The sequence below is a fragment of the Pleurodeles waltl genome, chromosome 6, assembly GCF_031143425.1.
Source record: "Pleurodeles waltl isolate 20211129_DDA chromosome 6, aPleWal1.hap1.20221129, whole genome shotgun sequence".
Lineage (NCBI taxonomy): Eukaryota > Metazoa > Chordata > Amphibia > Caudata > Salamandridae > Pleurodeles > Pleurodeles waltl.
The window spans coordinates 1618816257-1618822233 of NC_090445.1; positions in this window are offsets into that span (position 1 = coordinate 1618816257).

Consider the following 5977-nt stretch of genomic DNA (forward strand, 5'->3'; position numbering starts at 1 on the left):
GCGGATGCAAGGGACGGTGTCCAGGGCCATCTGAGCAGAGCGGGGGGATCTGGCAGGGGTGTGGAAGGAGACGCAGTGGTTTAGGTAGGCTAGTCCTGCGTTGTGTATGGCCTTGTACTTGTGGGTGAGAAGCTTGAAGGTGATTCGCTTCTTGACTGGTAGCCGGTGGAGGGTCCTCAAGTGTTGGGAGATGTGTTCTCAGTGAGGGAGGTCCAGAATGAGTCTGGCGGCAGCATTCTGAATGAGTAGAAGTTTTGTGATGTTCCTAGTTGAGGTGCCGGTGTAGAGGGATTTGCCATAGTCGAGCTTGCTGATGACTAAGGCGTAGGTAACTATCCTGCGACAGTCTGCTGGGAGCCATCTGAAGATCTTCCGGAGTTTGCAGAGTGTATGCCAGCAGGAGGAGGCAACAGAGTTTACCTGGCGGGTCATGGATATGGAGGAGTCGACGATGATTCCTAAGTTGCGGGCATGCTCGGTCAGTGCAGGGGGTTGCTGAGGAATGTGGGTCACCAGCAGTCTTCCCAAGCTGAGGTGGCGTTTCCAAAGATGATGAGCTCCGTCTTGTTGGAGTTGAGCTTGAGGCAGCTTTCTCCCATCCCGGTGGCGACGGCTTCCATTCCTGTGTGAAAGTTCCTTTTGGCCGTGTCCGGGTCTTTGGTGAGGTAAATGTGGAGTTGTGTGTCATTGGTATATGACACGATGTTCATACAGTGGCTTCTGACGATGGCAACAAGAGGGACCATGTATACGTTGAACAGTGTTGGTCTCAGTGAGGATCCCTGGGGAATTCTGCAGTTGACTCCTGTGGGTCTGGAGATGTAGGGCGGGAGTCTGACCCTCTGCGTCCTCCTGGAGAGGAAGGAGTGGATCCATTCCAGGGCTCTTCTGCAGATTCCTTTGTCTTGGAGTCTGGCGTGCAGAGTGCAGTGGAAGACTGTATCGAAAGCTGCTGAGAGGTCGAGGAGTATGAGTGCTGCTTTGTGGCCAAGGTCTAGAAGTAATCGGATGTCATCGGTGGCTTCCAGGAGTGCTGTCTCTGTGCTGGGATTTCTGTGAAAGCCGGACTGGGAGCTGTCCAGGGAGTTGTTGGTCTCAATGAAATTCCGTAGTTGTGCAGTGATTTCTTTCTCTAGCACTTTGGCGGGAGGGTAGCGGCAAGATGGGCTGGAAATTCTTTAGTTCTGATGGGTCAGCTGAAGGTTTCTTGAAGAGAGGGCATATTTTGATGTGTTTCCAGTCCTCGGGGAAGGTGCTCATGCTGATGGAGCAGTTGATTGTGTTACAAAGCTCAGGGGCGATGGATGCGCTGGCTCTGATGTACATGTGGTGCGGGTAAGGGTCAGAGGAAACTTCTGAGTGGGTGCTGTTCATGATATTGACTGTTTCCTCTGTGGAGCGTGGACCAGTCGTGGATGGTCTGGGCGGGTTCTGGGGGGGTGGGTCGGTTGCAGTTTCCAGTGACAGGTGACAGGAAGCTGTCGTAGATGTCCTGGATCTTGTGGTGGAAAAAGGAGGCAAGTTTGTCGCAGAGGTCCTGTGATGGGGGAATGCTGGTGGGTTCAGAGGGAGGATCTGTGAACTGTGAAAGGGAACAACGGAAGATATCATGATTGGGGCTATCTTCCCGGACAAATTTGACAGTATTATAGTACAGAATTTAGAAGATCTTCGGCACCTCACAAGGTGTATGAAGTGCTATACAGATGCAACTGCAAATGCATGAAGCTTTCATTTAGTAATGCCCTAGCATCTACCCTTTCCCAGATTTAAATTGTCTTCAATGTCCTGATGTGAGGACCAGAGACAATAGCATGTATCCAGAGAGCTTTTCATATGAGAGAACAGGATTTCCTGTTACTGATGTAGTATTTCATACTCGGTTAGTTTCTGGATTTCTACTCTACTACAGGGAAGGATGAGAGAATTGCCGTATGATACCAAGTACAAACACTAAGTATAGGGGAGGATGTAGGAATTCCTGGTACACTATTGTTTACATTGTTGCAAAGCTACAGTCTTCAAACTCAAGTCAGTTGCAGCTTGCTTTTTTTGCTTTTTTACTGTGGGCTTACAGCTTGCCCACTTATTGTCACTCTCATTTGCTTGCTTCTTACTCAATGGCTTGCATCCCTCTTTTTGCGGTTGTCGCTACCCAGAGCATAGCCTCTTCACGATTCTTTTGACATGCTGACTTGAATACGTCCACCACTTTGTTCTTTTTTATTGAGCACTCCATGAGTGTGCATGTGTTTTCTAGCTCTCTCCCTCCTGTGCTGCTTCACCACTTATGTAGACTCCACCTCATGCTGTGTAGTTCCCTCCCTCCCAGCTTATTTGGAAAAGCACAGGAACAGGGATACCTTTCCTAGGCTGTGGCTAAATAGCAGATTTTAAGGGTTTATCCTCTGTATTACCCATATTGCATGAAAGCACAGCTTTGGCATACAAAAGCCTTTTATGGTTTTGGGGATGAGCAACCTTATGCAGTCACCCAGCTGGCATCTGAGGCAGAAGGTGTGCTTAGCATGACACTTCTCTTGAAGGCTCAAATCTGATGCCTGGACTCCTGCAAAGGAGCAAATGGCTGTATCCTGTGGAGGGTATGTTAAGCTTCGGCACATGTTTCAGAATGTAAAGGGAAACTCCCAAATGTATTAATTCTGTTCAAAGGTTCCTGGGTGAAAAGTATTTCAAAAGTAAACCGTGCCATTTATAAAGATTGCAACCAATGAATTCAATGTAGGTACAATTTTGTGATACCATAAAAGACATGTCTTCTTTTCCTCCAGTGTTGCTAAGTTTTCTTTTTAGTTTTTGTTTCTTTAGGGGAAAATGTGTAATTCCACCCAGAATAACAATCAAAATGCAGTCTTGTTGGTTTCTGTAGTTCAATTATATTTTGGTATTGTGAAATGTAATCCAATTTTCCAGTTTATACGTGCATCATTCCAGTGACATACAGCTGACACGTGTTTCGCTCCTTACATAGTTTAAAACCTAGGGCTTTCTTAAGACTTACTTATTCTGACAAAGGCTTTACAATCAATGCTTATACTCCTGTATGCATGATTGGAATCTTGACTATGCTACTATAATACTACTACTATAATAAAGCCTCAAGAAAGCCTAAGTTTGCAAACACTATATGATGCAGAGCAAGGGCAGGACCTTTTGGTAGATCCAAAGAGCTTGATTCACAGATAACGGGAGCAAACAATGCAAAAACATTTTTTTTATTAATAACAATGACTAGTTATTATTATTATTATTATTATTATTATTATTATTATGACTGTTTTATTATTATTAGTATTATTGTTATTACTACTACTACAATTACTACCCGCTACCTGGGAGGGAAAGTGTTGGATTTCAGTTTGTGAAGAGAAACCTACATGTTGTGATTGTTCACAAAATTACAAGCCAATTACAATCACTCACTTCACACCCTTGACTTGGGATTTGCTATTGTGGATTTTTCCACACAAGTGGGGGAAAAAAAATAATGGATTGTAGGTTCAAATTAAATTTCTGCAATAAGTGCTAAGTTGAAGAAAAGAACGAGATATAATGGATTGAGCCCACTGCTGATGTCTTTCCAGTTACGTTGTGGAAAGCTTTGGTGTTAAATGCACAAAGGAGGTAAAAAGTGATGGAATGAGTAGAATTGGACTAGAAAATCTACTACAGAATAATTTAGATACATTGTGAGATTGAGAGAAAAGCTCTCACACACGAAAGTCAACAGTGGGGCCCAAGGAATGTCAAGCCCCAGAGAGTAATTGCTGGTTATTTTACAATGGCCCCCACGCTAAGTCCTGCTCTCACTACCAAGGCTGCTCCTGAGGTGCAGGGTGGTGGACCTTCAATGGGGAGTGTACTTATGGCAGAAAGGAGTAGCTTGATGGCAATTATGGTGGGGATGTGGGTTCTGGACTTGAGTCTAATGGCGATACTGCTGCTCCCCAGTCATTTGATCTGACATGCAAGGGTCTTCTACCCGGCGCCCTCCTGGACATCTGAATTGGGCACAACCCAGGCTCGTGGGACAGTTCACAGGTCAGTGTGTGCAAGGTTGTGGATAAGGATGGATGTGCCAGGCACCCTGAAGGGGGGGCAGCACTCACGGGCTTGGCACTATGGAATGTGGTCAACCAGGTGTGGTGGATCAGGGTGGGATCTGGCAGAAAGACAGAATCCCCTAAATTGCTACAGTTGTATACCCGGAGGACTGTGAAAGGGATAGTCAAACCAGAATTGCTCCCCAGGCTTTTCAGGATGTTAAAACATTTTTTAAAAGGGAATAGGGTGGTCGCAATGGGGGCAGATCCCCTGGATTGAGGTGAGAAATTATTTTCCCTCACAGATGAAACAGAGACCTCTAAGTCTACTCTAAGTGATTCCAGCAGCTTACAATGATTGATTTCCGCGTACAGCTCTGTTAATTCATCTGAAGAGCCATCCAAGGGGCCTCTCGAGAGGCCAGGATCCGCAGTCAGGTGATTCAGACGCAGGAAGAAAAACAAAAGCCAGGCTAGCGCTAAGGGTGATGGAAGAAGTTCACAACCCTCCTGTTCTTTGAAATGGGACTATTCTGCTATGCAACAGGTCTGTGGCGACGCATGGGAGCAACAAGCAATGGCTCCTCCTATGGAAGGCAAGTTCATGACTCCAGCCGTCATTGAGTCTTAAATGCAACTCAATAAAATAACTACAAGAAGAATATCACAATGACAGCCGCAGGGCATGGGTAACCAAAAAACAACTGCAGGGGGCAATCAGAGAAGTTAACAAGATGTGCACAGAAAATGGGGAAAGGATCTCTGCAATTGAAGACAGGGAATGATGCTCGAAACAGATGTTGGCACACTCAAAGGTCAGACAGAGGCCTATGAATCCCAGCTAGTGGATGCCCTGTAGAAGATTGAGGACTTTGAAAATAGACAATGGACCATTTGAGATTTCTTGCGATCACTGAGGTGGCAGAAGGCAATGGTATTAGGACTCCTATGCTGTCTCTCCTTAAAGGCGTCTTCCCCGGGCTGACTTACTGGAAATGGGATCTGGAGGGCAAGGAGTACTTTGGTGTCCTTTAATGCTTAGGAAGCAAGAGTCAACTCCAGTGTACAGACCCAGGACAGTCTTAGTTTATTTTGGTAACTATCTGCTCAGACAAGCGATCTTCGAAAAAGCCAGCCCAAATGCCAAGCGTAGCTTTAATGGGAGACTTTCTTTGTAAGACCTGATTTCTGTCAAATTATGGTAGAAAGGAGGTGGTGCATCAGACAGCTCATAAAGCCATTCCAAGATGTTGGGGGGGTGCTTTTTCAATCAGCCCGGCTGGGCCAAAGGTCAAGTTTAAGGGCAAAACACAATCCTTTATGTCTGAAATTATCAGCAGGGAATCAAGCATTGCTAACTCTTGACCATAATCATTGATCATCATCTTGACTATCGGAGGAATGAATAGCTTTAGTGCGTATAGATGATACTATCTATGGGGCCACAGGAAAGGGTGGGGTCTGAATTATATTTCAGAATTGTGATGTATGTCGAAATGGGGAACTGTTTAATCAATCTGGGCAAAGGGACCAAGGCTAATGTTAAATTATTACTTTGTCTTTTCACCCCGTAGGGTTTTTTCTCTCACTTTACTGTACTGATTGCTAAGGTTGGGGAGGGCGGTGGAGGGGGTGAACTTGAGAGCCATCCTTCATGTCTCTGTATGTCTCACTGCTTCAGGAGATGGTTCAGGGGATAGGGGTTTTGGGAGCATGAGGATGGGAGTAGAGGAGTTGGGATGGGGTGTAGGTTGTTGGAGGGATGAGGATAGTGGGATACGGAGAGGCAAGCCAGTTGGGAGGTAGGGTGCAGTCGGTCCCTGCATAAGAGGAGAGACGCGTGGGTGGCTTAAAACGTGCCAGATTCTACAGGATTCAGGAGTATTGGGTGATAAAGTCAGGTTTTATATGGG